The following is a 13,477-nucleotide window of genomic DNA, read 5'->3' on the forward strand; positions in this document are numbered from 1 at the left end:
TGTGTGGTGCTGACCAATACCATCCACATTTCACATTTCTATTAAAAGTTACAGCTATTTATATGAAGTTGTACAAAAACGCTTTATTTCGTCAAGATAGTGCGTTTCTGACTATTACATGCATTTGAATGGGGAACTCGCCCAAACAAAGTATAGGTTTTCATTATGTGAATAACTTGAAAATCTTAGCTCAAACAGCTGCAAAACCTGTTTGCCCAGAACGGGGATATTGAATTCTGCAAGATAAAGCCATAAATATGTGAGTCTGAGTCGTCTATCAAAAGTTAAAGCTATTTATATGAAGTTGTACAAAAACGCTTTATTTCGTCAAGACAGTGCGTTTCTGACTATTACATGCATTTGAATGGAGTTCTCGCCTGACACAAAGTAGTTTTAATTTTGTGAATAACTTGAAAATCTTAGCTCAAACAGCTGCAAAACCTGTTTGCCCAGCACGGGGATATTGAATTCTATAAGATAAAGCAATAAATATGTGAGCCTGCGTCGTCTATCAAAAGTTACAGCTATTCATATGAAGTTGTACAAAAACGCTTTATTTCGTCAAGACAGTGCATTTCTGACGATTACATGCATTTGAATGGAGTTCTCGCACGAAACAAAGTATAGGTTTTCATTATGTGAATAACTTGAAAATCTTAGCTCAAACAGCTGCAAAACCTGTTTGCTCAGCACGAGGATATTGAATTCTATAAGATAAACCCATAAAAATGTATTTCTGAGTCTTCTATCAAAAGTTACACCTGTCTTTATGAAGACCATGAAAAACGCCTTATTTCGTCAAGACAGTGCGTTTCTGACTATTACATGCATTTGAATGGGGAACTCGCCCGAAACAAAGTATACGTTTTCATTATGGGAATAACTGGAAAATCTTAGCTCAAACAGCTGCAAAACCTGTTTTCCCAGCATGGGGATATTGAATTCTATAAGATAAAGCCATAAATATGTGAGTCTGAGTCGCCTATCAAAAGTTACACCGATTTATATGAAGTTGTACGAAAACGCTTCATTTCGTCAAGACAGTGCGTTTCTGGCGCTTTCAATTCATTTGAATGGGGAACTCGCCCGAAACAAAGTATAGGTTTTCATTATGTGAATAACTTGAAAATCTTAGCTCAAACAGCTGCAAAACCTGTTTGCCCAGCACGGGGATATTGAATTCTATAAGATAAAGCCATAAATATGTATTTCTGAGTCTTCTATCAAAAGTTACAGCTGTCTTCATGAAGACCATTAAAATCGCTTTATTTCACCAGTTAGTGCGTTTCTCGCTATTACATGCATTTGAATGGAGTTCTCGCCCGACACAAAGTATAGGTTTTCATTATGTGGAATTTTTTTAAATAAAGTCTGCAACACAGAAAGAGCTGTGATCATGCTATTTATTACTGCACACAGGAGAGCCAACACACATCAAACATTACAGTTCAGTCATGTCAGCGCTGCCACAGAAGTGGTGCTCCTGCATTCCAAGGAAGAGCGAGGAAGTTACAAACTGATCCTACCACACTTCACGTGTCTCGCTATGAAACATAAAGGATCAATGGTTATGCTGTTTTGTGCCCTTGGCCTTATCAGCACCTGTAAAGGGAGTTGTTTTCTCAAACTGCTGACGCTGAAGTAAGTTCATCTAGTTTTAGAAACTTTCACTGAACAGTCTATTTATAGCTGTCGGACACACATATTTATGGCTTTATCTTATAGACTTCAAAATCCCCGTGCTGGGCAAACAGGTTTTGCAGCTGTGTGAGCTAAGATTTTCAGCCGGAAAAGGGTGGAGTGCCCACTCCAGGTCGGGGATGAGTTCCTGCCCCAAGTGGAGGAGTTCAAGTATCTCGGGGTCTTGTTCGCGAGTGAGCCGGAGATCGACAGACGGATTGGGGCTGCAGCTGCAGTAATGCAGACGCTGCACCGGTCCGTCGTGGTGAAGAGGGAGCTGAGTGTAAAAGCGAAGCTCTCAATTTACCGGTCGATCTACGTCCCTACCCTCACCTATGGCCACGAGCTGTGGGTAGTGACCGAAAGAACGAGATCACGGATACAAGCGGCAGAAATGAGCTTCCTCCGAAGGGTGGCTGGCCTCCCCCGTAGAGATAGGGTGAGAAGTTCAGCCATCCGGGAGGGGCTCAGAGTAGAGCAGCTGCTGCTCCACATCGAAAGGAGCCAGCTGAGGTGGTTCGGGCATCTGACAAGGATGCCCCTTGGGCGCCTCCTGGGTGAGGTGTTCCAGGCATGTCCCACCGGAAGGAGGCCCCGGGTGATTTTCAAGTTATTCACATAATGAAAACCTATACTTTGTTTCGTGCGAGTTCCCCATTCAAATGAATTGAAATCGCCAGAAACGCACTGTCTTGACTAAATAAAGCGTTTTTGTACAACTTACTATAAATAGCTGTAACTTTTGATAGACGACTCAGACACACATGTTTATGGCTTTATCTTATAGAATTCAATATCTTCGTGCTGGGCAAACATGTTTTGCAGCTGTTTGAGCTAAGATTTTCCAGTTATTCACATAATAAAAACTTATACTTTGTTTCGGGCGAGAACTCCATTCAAATGCATGTAATAGTCAGAAACGCACTGTCTCGGCGAACTAAAGTGTTTTTGTACAGCTTCATGAAGTTAGCTGTAAATTTTGATAGAAGGCTCAGACACACATATTTATGGCTTTATCTTATAGAACTCAAGGTCCCCGTGCTGGGCAAACAGGTTTTGCAGCTGTTTGAGCTAAGATTTTCAAGTTATTCACATAATGAAAACTTATACTTTGTTTCGGCGAGTTCCCCATTCAAATGATTTGAAATCGCCAGAAACGCACTGTCTTGACAAAATGAAGCGTTTTTGTACAACTTCATATAAATAGCTATAACTTTTGATAGACGACTCAGACTCACATATTTATGGCTTTATCTTATACAATTCAATATCCCCATGCTGGGCAAACAGGTTTTGCAGCTGTTTGAGCTAAGATTTTCAAGTTATTCACATTATGAAGACTTATACTTTGTTTCGGGCGAGTTCCCCATTCAAATGAATTGAAATAGCCAGAAACGCACTGTCTTGACGAAAGAAAGCGTTTTTGTACAACTTCATATAAATACAGTAGCTGTAACTGTTGATAGACGACTCAGACTCACATATTTATGGATTTATCTTATAGAATTCAATATCCCCGTGCTGGGCAAACAGGTTTTGCAGCTGTTTGAGCTCAGATTTTCAAGTTATTCACATAATGAAAACCTATACTTTGTTTCGTGCGAGAACTCCATTCAAATGAATTGAAATCGCCAGAAACGCACTGTCTTGACGAAATAAAGCGTTTTTGTACAACTTCATATAAATAGCTGTAATTTTTGATAGAAGACTCAGAAACACATATTTATGGCTTTGCCTTATAGAATACAGCATCTGCGTGCTGGACAAATTGGTTATGCAGCTGTTTGAGCTAAGATGTTAAAGTTATTCCCATAATGAAAACTTATACTTTGTTTTGGCGAGTTCCCCATTCAAATGCATGTAATAGTCAGAAACGCACTGTCTTGACGAAATAAAGGGTTTTTGTACAACTTCATATAAATAGCTGTAACTTTTGATAGACGACTCAGACTCACATATTTATGGCTTTATCTTATAGAATTCAATATCCCCGTGCTGGGCAAACAGGTTTTGCAGCTGTTTGAGCTAAGATTTTCAAGTTAATCACATAATGAAAACTTATACTTTGTTTCGGGCAAGAACTCCATTCAAATGCATGTAATAGTCAGAAACGCACTGTCTTGACGAAAGAAAGCTATTTTGTACAACTTCATATAAATAGCTGTAACTTTTGATAGACGACTCAGACTCACATATTTATGGCTTTATCTTATAGAATTCAATATCCCCGTGCTGGGCAAACAGGTTTTGCAGCTGTTTGAGCTAAGATTTTCAAGTTAATCACATAATGAAAACTTATACTTTGTTTCGGGCGAGTTCCCCATTCAAATGAATTGAAATCGCCAGAAACGCACTGTCTTGACGAAATAAAGCGTTTTTGTACAACTTCATATAAATAGCTGTCATGAACCGACGTTCCACGCACAAGCTGGACCCAGGAGCAGAACACACACACAGCAGTACGAGAGAACAAAAAATAAACTTTATTATAACTGAGGGTGTCCCGGGAGGGTAGAAGGGAAAAAAACGCACGGAACCAGAAAAACCGAGGGACCGGGAGGTGAATCGCGCAGGAACGCCGAGAGCGGGACTGTGGGAGGGTGAAACAGAAAAAGGAAAAAAGGATTATTGGGGTGCGGGGAAAACGGCAGCATACGAGGGGAAGTAGAGTACGCGTCTTACGATGATAGCGGGGCCGAGGGATCTGGAGGGAGGGGTGAGGGTGCGTGGGGAGAAGCTTCAGAAAGGTCGAGGCGGCTGGGGCTGATTGTGATCCAAATTCCGGACAGGCAGGTGGACAGGCTGGTGGCTCAAACACGCCGAGCTGTGATCGCTGAAGGACGACTACGGACTGGCGTGGAGCAGCAGGCTGGGCAGGATTAAATAGTCCACCTGGTGATCGCCCGGGATGGGATGCAGGTGTGGAGTTAGCAGCCACGCCCACGGGAGTGGGCATCCCATCCGCACCTCGGACGCCGGGCCGTGGACCATGACAATAGCTGTAACTTTTGATAGACGACTCAGACTCACATATTTATGGATTTATCTTATAGAATTCAATATCCCCGTGCTGGGCAAACAGGTTTTGCAGCTGTTTGAGCTAAGATTTTCAAGTTATTCACATAATGAAAACCTATACTTTGTTTCGTGCGAGAACTCCATTCAAATGCATGTAATAGTCAGAAACGCACTGTCTTGACGAAATAAAGCGTTTTTGTACAGCTTCGGGCGATTTCCCCATGAAATAAAGTCTTTTTGTACAACTTCATATAAATAGCTGTAACTTTTGATAGAAGACTCAGACACACATATTTATGGCTTTATCTTATAGAATTCAATATCCTCGTGCTGGGCAAACATGTTTTAAAGCTGTGTGAGCTAAGATTTTCAAGTTATTCACATAATGAAAACCTATACTTTTGTTTCGGGCGAATTCCCCATTCAAATGCATATAACAGTGAGAAACGCACTGTCTTGGCGAAAGAAAGCGTTTTTCATCAACTTCATATAAATAGCTGTAATTTTTGATAGAAGACTCAGACACACATGTTTATGGCTTTATCTTATAGACTTCAATATCCCCGTGCTGGGCAAACAGGTTTTAAAACTGTTTGAGCTAAGATTTTCAAGTTATTCACATAATGAAAACCTATACTTTGTTTCGTGCGAGAACTCCATTCAAAGGCATGTATTAGTCAGAAACGCACTGTCTTGACGAAATAAAGTCTTTTTGTACAACTTCATATAAATAGCTGTAACTTTTGATAGAAGACTAAGACACCCATATTTATGGCTTTGCCTTATAGAATACAGCATCTGCGTGCGGGGCAAATTGGTTATGCAGCCATTTGAGCTAAGATTTTAAAGTTATTCCCATAATGAAAACCTACACTTTTTTTCGGGCGATTTCCCCATTCAAATGCATGTAATCGTAAGAAACGCACTGTCTTGACGAAATATCCACCGGATTCCAGCCAGAGTGGATTCTGGAGTCTTCCACGCTCCTGTTAGTGATCCTCCATCTGGATGGATGATAACAACCTTCTGAACAGTCTAGCAGGAGATGGCCCATATCTATGGGACTGATTTGTGCTAATAACGTCCATTGTATGGACTGATAACGGCCTAAGCGGGTGAATAAAGTCACCCAGTAGCTAGCTGTGCCATTACCCAGCATACACCACTCCCTCCGTAAATGCAATAAATGATACAAAAGTATCGTTCTACCTGTTTTTCAGGTAGTTGTTTACATTACATAATTTATTGTGTTCTGTATACATCACTACAATGTGATTTGGAAAATGTCTAAATATACCGACAACAGGCACTTCCGCAGCAATCTCCTCAATCGGAGGACCCTTCACGTCAATTCCCGACGCGAGAGGGGTACCCTGCGCGTCCATAAGTGAAGCAGAGGGAGCCTGACCATGCGTCACACGTTTGACGAGTTGGGAGTGAGAACGTGTTGGATGTCCAGATATACTTTAATGGAAGTTAACAGCAGCTCAACAGTACAGCAGTAGGCATACTTAACGAATGTGGGAGGGGTGGACAGACGTGTGGTTCTGAATAACAAGAAACAAGGAGAAACAATTTTCACATGTAAATATAACAATCGTCACTTCCCAACATCATGCCAATATAATGAACTGTAACACAAATAATCAGCTGAATGCTCTGACATAAGAAAGTCCCACAATCCCATTTGAACAAGCAGGAAACAAGAATATCTGCATATCTCAGGCAACAGAAAAGACCTAATGCCCCCAAATTAGGAAAGGTCAGCAATTATATGGTCTTCAGTGCCCTCTAGTGGCTAAATAACCCAACTGCAGTGCACAGATACAACCCGCAACAAATGCTACGGTGGTAAGTCACACGCCTCTACCCATCTCGATAAATCTCCTAGCATAAACCCCTTGTAATTAACATCAAAGTACAACCCGTGCTATAAGTAGAAATGGACTCGTAGAACTGGAGGGATTTTGACTCACATTTGCACAGCAACGCACACGTTTGTCCACCCGTCCCACATTCGTTAAGTATGCCTACTGCTGTACTGTTGAGCTGCTGTTAACTTCCATTAAAGTATATCCGGACATCACTCTCTGTGCCCCACTCTCTGACTGGAGTTTAAGTCCTGAGGGAGCTATCATCCCAGCATCCTAGAGATAACTCTCTAACAGAGTCTTCTATCAAAACTTACAGCTATTTATATGAAGTTGTACAAAAACGCTTTATTTCGTCAAGACAGTGCGTTTCTTACGATTACATGCATTTGAATGGGCAACTCGCCCGAAACAAAGTATAGGTTTTCATTATGTGAATAACTTTAAAATCTTAGCTCAAAAACACTTGTAGCCACACTGAGCCAGCCAAACAGGCACAGGGACCATGACAGAATCCTTTAGAAAATGATGGAAATCATGAAATAGATGTTCACTATTACACCTTCTACATTGAATCAAATATTTTGCAAAAAAATTTTAAAAACAAAAAAAACATTTCAGAACACATATCTGATCAAAAATAACAAAATATTGAAAGCATTTTCTTTAAGCATTTCCTTGCTCTTGCTCTTGACGAAGGCATTCACACTTTTCTCCTCTCCTCCTCTTGTGTTTTTTGTATTACTTTTCCCTGGAACATTCTCACAGTCTGTTCTCTAAAACCTAAAAGAGGAATTATGGATTGGATCAACTGGTCCCTAAATGCAATTGACACCCCTTTCTCAACGAGAAGTTTGGGCTTGGGTGAGCCTGAGTGCTGAAGATATCTAACCATGGTAACAGGGTTCTGGCTGATCGGAGCTGGCTTGGCCCTGACTTATCGAAGAATTAAGAAAGCAGAACCGGCTGTTCAAATCCCCACAAGGCTGCCCGCTGGGATTGGAATGATGGGAGAGGTGTGAGTTTCTCAAAATGGGCTCACTGAGTCAGGATAAGATCTTGGAGAGGCTACGGCTGCTGTGAATACTCAGAATAAGATCTCTGACTGCAGACTGGATACATCACGGAAGGGCTAGCTCAGAATAACATCTCTGGGCGCAAATTGGATGACATCTCGGGGAGGCACACTGCCGTGAGTTCTCAGAAATCGGCTCCTTGAGCACAAGAAATGACAACATCACAGAGTGCGAGTATGCCGAAGCTCGCGGCTCTCCAAAGGGAGATTGCGATACCAGTGTTGGACTGTAGAACTGCTTTGAAATTCATATGAGCTGTTCGCACTAAAGTAAAAACCACCATCACTTCATGCGGATACCCCCTTTGGCACCAGCTGCGGTCTCAAGGCTGGAGCTGAACAACAACACCCTGATAACGACTGTGTTTAGTCTGTTCCTTCACATTCCATGCAAGGCCACCTGGGTTGGCTGGAAGACTGTTTACTTAGCCTAGCAGGGCGAAGGACACTGTCTCAGCTGAACTCTGGACACGCACACACATACATATACACTGATATGCACACACTCATCCCCCCTCCCTTTCCAAATGCCTTCGATGCTTATTCCCTTCCGATGCTGCACCCTTTACCCACCCCTGTTGCTTGTCATGTGTTTCTTTGGTGTATTAAGAGTTTTTCATGTGCTATGTGCAGAGGTGTTTTTTTTTCTCCTTATCTTTCCTCGTGTGGTGCATTTTCCATTGTTATACCTCTCTGACCTGTCTTGCCCATGTGATGTTTTGCGTAATGTATGTATGGTCGGAAGGGTAAGATGGCGCTGGCACGGCTGGCAGCCTTAACTCAATTTCTCTCGGGATGAATAAAGTATTATCAATCAATCAATAGGATAAAATGACAGCTCTGTTGTCAATCAAACAGAAACTGAGACAGGCAGAAGAATAAACAGACAGAAAGACAACCATATCAAAGACAGATGCACATGCACATGAAAAGACTAAAGTGAGACAAAGATTATATGTTCATACTCAACAGTGTAAATAAACTTCTGAAGTGCTGTTAAACAATTGGATTTTAATCCTGAAGAACAATCACTTCTTGTCAAATTGATGTCTTAAAACATCAATTTGACTGACGCAGCTAAATTTGGAAATATTAAAACCTTAAAAAGTTAATATTCAATGCTCACTTTGAATCAGCAGAGAGACCAACACAAAAGATAAAACCACAAACTCATACAGCATAATGTGTTCACACCCTGCCAAAGACGTAAGTGTTACCTAAGGCAAAATCAAACATCTCCTTGAACAACTGGTATGAAACATGCAGTGGCAGCCTAATGCAGTTAACACACGTGTTGGCAAGAGGGAAAATTGGTGTAGAAGAGAAGTCGTCATCTCCTCTATGAATGAACTCAATCAAGGGTGCTGGGGAAAAGCCAATAGGTGGCACCGCAGTTGCTCCAGTTGCAAAGGCCAATAGCTTCTCTAACTTGGAATGTCCTTCTTCTTCTGCATAAAACAGAGAAGGAAATAAATGTTATAAGGTAACTTCATATTAGATTATTTTGCCAGAATAATTTGTCAGTGAGTATTAATCTAAAGCAAGAATCTTTGAAAGACTGTTATTGTAATGACTATAGAACACGCTTTTCATCCTTCAACAGCTTCAAAAACTATGTAAAAATGTTACTACAACCAAGAGGGTAATTAAGAAGCAGCAGAAGCTGTGGTGTTATTGTTATACAAGTATGTTATTTAAAGTAAAGTTTTCAGAAATGCAGAACTATAAATCGCTATATCTGTTTATTGTACACTAAAGTGCCAATTACCTTCTGTAGCTTGAAGATAGTCCCTCCAGAATGTAACAACCATCTCCTTAGCAGCTCTTCTGTTGCTTCCTTCTGGAGATAGATGAATGTTGAAAATGATGAATGTTAATAGATGAATGTTAATAATTATGCAATTTCAGGTTTCTAAGTTAACTGCATATAATCAATTTGGCAATTTGAATTGTATTAGGTTATTAAACTGGCCATTTTGATTAATAGGTAAGATTTCTATCACTATTTTAATTAATCTGAAAAACACAGAATACCCAAATACCTTTGAATAGGACCCTGTGGATGACCTGAAATATGACAATGTCATGTACCAGCAGATCCCTGTCTCTTACTCTATGTTCACACTGCACCGGAGAAGACAAACGAGAAAGCATGGTGGGGGAAACTGGAGACAGCGAGTCAATGGACAGAAACTGAGGTTTTGGACTTGATTAGCATATGGGGAGACAATTCTTCTTCAACTTGGAACTCTTCGACTTTTTCAAAGAGTACCGAATCAGCTATGTCTTCCAGGGTGGATTTGCTGAATTTCCAACTAGAAAAGAAAATACTGTTGGTGACAGAAAGTTAGGTGGTGGACCACCATGTACCAAGCTCACTGCAATGGCTCTGCCAGAGATGTAGTACCAGTACCCTCAGAGAGCTGCAAAGCAACAGAATAAAGGGAAAAGCAAAACTGTCAGTAATGTTGCCTGTAAAAATAAATATCAGTTAAAAAGTTTACACTATTACTGTAGCTTGCCTCCACCAGTGTGTGAATGTGAGAGTGAATGAATAGTGGTATCGTAAAGCGCTTTGGGTGCCTTGAAAAGCGCTATATAAATCCAATCCATTATTATTATTATTATTATTAATATTAGAAAAATAGGTAATTACCAGTACTGTCAAGAGCCAAGTTCTTGCAGTTTTCTTTCCCCTCAAACATGGCTGACCTGGCAATGGTGTCCATTGATAGTCTTCCCTCCTTGGCCCGCCTAAATCAACCCCTTCCTCATTTTTCCCCATATCATCTGAGATTTTCACACTGATCATCAAGTTGGGATCATAAGATATCCTTTGAAAACCACGCAAGGCTCCCTCCCACACAGCAGAGCGGGGAAAAAAGCGTCTGGACTTCTTTAAGTTGCTTAAAGATGTTTTCACCTCTCATCCGACAAGCTTCTTCAGTTCTAAGGGTCAAATGGTGGAGAGTCCCAGATTTAAACCCAGTGGGAGTATCCCCCCAAACCCTGGCTGATTGTGACCCACACTTGTTTTCACACCTTGCCTCATGTGAGTAGGTAGAGGATCATCAGGGTGTCCTTTTGTCCCTCTTTGGGGACTCTCCAAGCTCGCAATTATAGCTTGATTTAAATTGTCCTCATCTGAAGAATCGCCAGAAAAAGATACCATGAGAGTTAATTATGAAGTGATTATTTCAGAAAAAGTGCGGCAGAGGGTAAAGATCAATTTACCTCGAGATGTTTTGTACGGTAGAATGGGGGAAAAGAGCCTTCGCGGCAGATACACCAGGCCTACACATTTTCTCCAGGCAAGGCGCTGTACCACAGCCTCAAGTTCGCCTCCGTAAAGGGCAGAGCGAGGGGACAGAGGTTCGGGAGCGTCTTAGCTCTGCAGGAACTTTTTGACCTCCTCGTTTGATTTTTCATTTTGGTCTATTCGTGCTCCCTCACCACGACCGTGTGGACGCAGTAAGCATTTCTCCCGGAGCTCACATTGGTAGTAGTGATGGGAATTCCAGCTCTTTTTTAGAGAGCCATCTCTTTCGGCTCAACTCAATAAAAAGAGCCGGCTCTTTCGGCTCCCAACCAGCTCTTCAGGTTGTTTTGTTGCTTTAATTAATTTATTATCAACAACAATATAAAATTATGCACAAAAGGAATTACTAATGTTAAAAAAAAAACGTGTTTTTATTTATAAATGTTTATATATACGGTGGCCCCTAGAGACAAAGCAGAGAGAGAAAGAGAGCCACAAGCCACAACACAATAAAATATAAATTAAAATATGCAAAACAAAAATAAGATGCACTTTCTCTTTCACATAAGCCTGGGATGATTTTTTGGAGAGTGTTTTCCTGCCTGGAATTGCACACATAGGATTCACAGCATGTGTAAACTTTCTGAATTCTTTCTCATCTGCAACTACAAATAATTGTGGATGATTACTATACCGTTCTAATGTGACGATGTTGTCTCTTGTTGTTGTCCCTGGCTCTCTTTCTCTCTCTTTCCCTCCCGCTCTGTTCCTGTGCTACTGTGAGTTTACTACTGGCCGGAGTCAGAGGGCAGATCTCCTTGGACCTGTGGCACTTAGGACACCTGTGATAAAAGCATCCCAGAAACTCCCAGACCCACCTCTCTCCCTCTCTCTCCGAGTAACCGTCTACAAAGTATGGGCCTATTTTTTTTCTCTCTTTCCGCCTTTAACGTGTATGGAATAGGGATTTTAGCTTCCCACTCCAACCACTGAATGGACGCGTGTGAGTAAGCTTTGGACAGACGCCAGTAGTTTTCGGGGGAGGGGATGGCCATAGTGTTTTTGGGAAACACAGAAGTTATAGTGACGGGTCACAACCTCGTTTTGATTTTGTACCCGAGATCCTCAGTGCTGATGCTCCGCAGGCTGCTCCTCCTTCTCCTGCCACCCCTGCCGGTAATGATGCTGCACTTATCTTTGAATCGTTTACACTTTTTTAAATTTATTTATAGGGCTGATTCATACGTTCAACGAGGCAGAGAGCTTTATTAATACAACATCAGATTGTGACATATCCAGTTTTATGTAAATTATCTTAAAAATGTAATTGAACAAATTTTTTTAAATTTATAGGATCGGTTCATCCCGGTCAATTACCTCCGAGTCTCCTGACGTGCAGCCCGCAAGGTTTGGGTGTAATAGGAGGGAGAGCTAGGGATGCTTCAACTCCCTCTGTTGGGTACCATAAGCGTGAAAGAAAAAAAACAGAGAATGTATTCTTTTTTTAAGCGCGAATTGATCAAACCTTTCTACAACACGTTATACCACTCCAGATCGGGAGGGGCAATATAGCATGGATCGGTTGAATGACTACGTCATATCCTGTGTATTTAAAAAAAGAAAAAACTCAATTCGATTTACCTTCCTCCTCCTCTGCCGGATTGTCTATAGTGGTGACCCAGCTAGATATATTCCTGATTCCCTTTGTCAAGAAATAAAAAAGAAAAAGAAAAAGAAAAGAAAAACACAACAAAAAGCGACAATGTAGTACACGATAATACCGCTCAAGGTCGGAAGGAGCGCTAGAGCCAGGATCGGATGAATTACATGTCATATCCTTGTATTTAAAAAATGAAGGACCCTAAGAGCCTTCATCAGGAACTCAGTGGAGATGTGGTGGACAATACTAGAGGCCAACTTCAAGCCCATAGCACAAGTCACCATCAGGTGCGGGATCTACCAAGGAGATTCTCTGTCCCCACTACTGTTCTGCATAGGCCTAGACCCCCTCAATGAGATCATTGACAAGACTGGCTACAGATACCGACTACGGAGATCTCTGTCCATAACAGTGCAGTCCTAGGAACAGCTAAGATACTGCGCAGGACCCTCAAGCTCCCAGGCTGCTAGACCCCCTGCAGGGCAATTTACACACATATATATATTGTATATATACAATTTCCAGATGGAAAAGGGAATAGTGAAGGGCAGCAGCAATGGTGTCTGATGGGACCTATTGGGTCGGTAGACATACTGCAGGGGATCCAGAGTGTCTGGAATGTTAGTGTCTGGAATAGGCCAGTACCACTCTGTAGCACCTGACAGTACTGTGTGACGCGGTCCAGCAGATCCAGAAGCATGTGCTCATGATGACTCCTCCGACTACAACGGTGCACTTGGATAGGCCAAACCGGTCCCCCATTGTTATGCCAAAGGTTGTAAAGGTATTGCTGTACAATGGAGACCGAACACTGGAGACTCTTGCAATACTAGATGATGGCTCAGAATGAAGCATCATTTTACCACAAGCTGTTCAACGCTTGAACCCCTCAGTCTGAGACACTTACCGTGCAG

General features: G+C 41.7%; 1 pseudogene; it reads right to left on the reverse strand.

The window, feature by feature from the left end:
- Nucleotides 1-9,763: 9,763 nt before the first annotated feature.
- LOC146648693 (G2/M phase-specific E3 ubiquitin-protein ligase-like) lies at nucleotides 9,764-13,263 on the reverse strand (annotated as a pseudogene).
- Between the last annotated feature and the right edge of the window lie 214 nt (nucleotides 13,264-13,477).

Source organism: Rhamphochromis longiceps, linkage group LG18, assembly GCF_057381845.1.
Source record: "Rhamphochromis longiceps isolate RC_006_pf linkage group LG18, R_longiceps_female_GT1.1, whole genome shotgun sequence".
NCBI lineage: Eukaryota > Metazoa > Chordata > Actinopteri > Cichliformes > Cichlidae > Rhamphochromis > Rhamphochromis longiceps.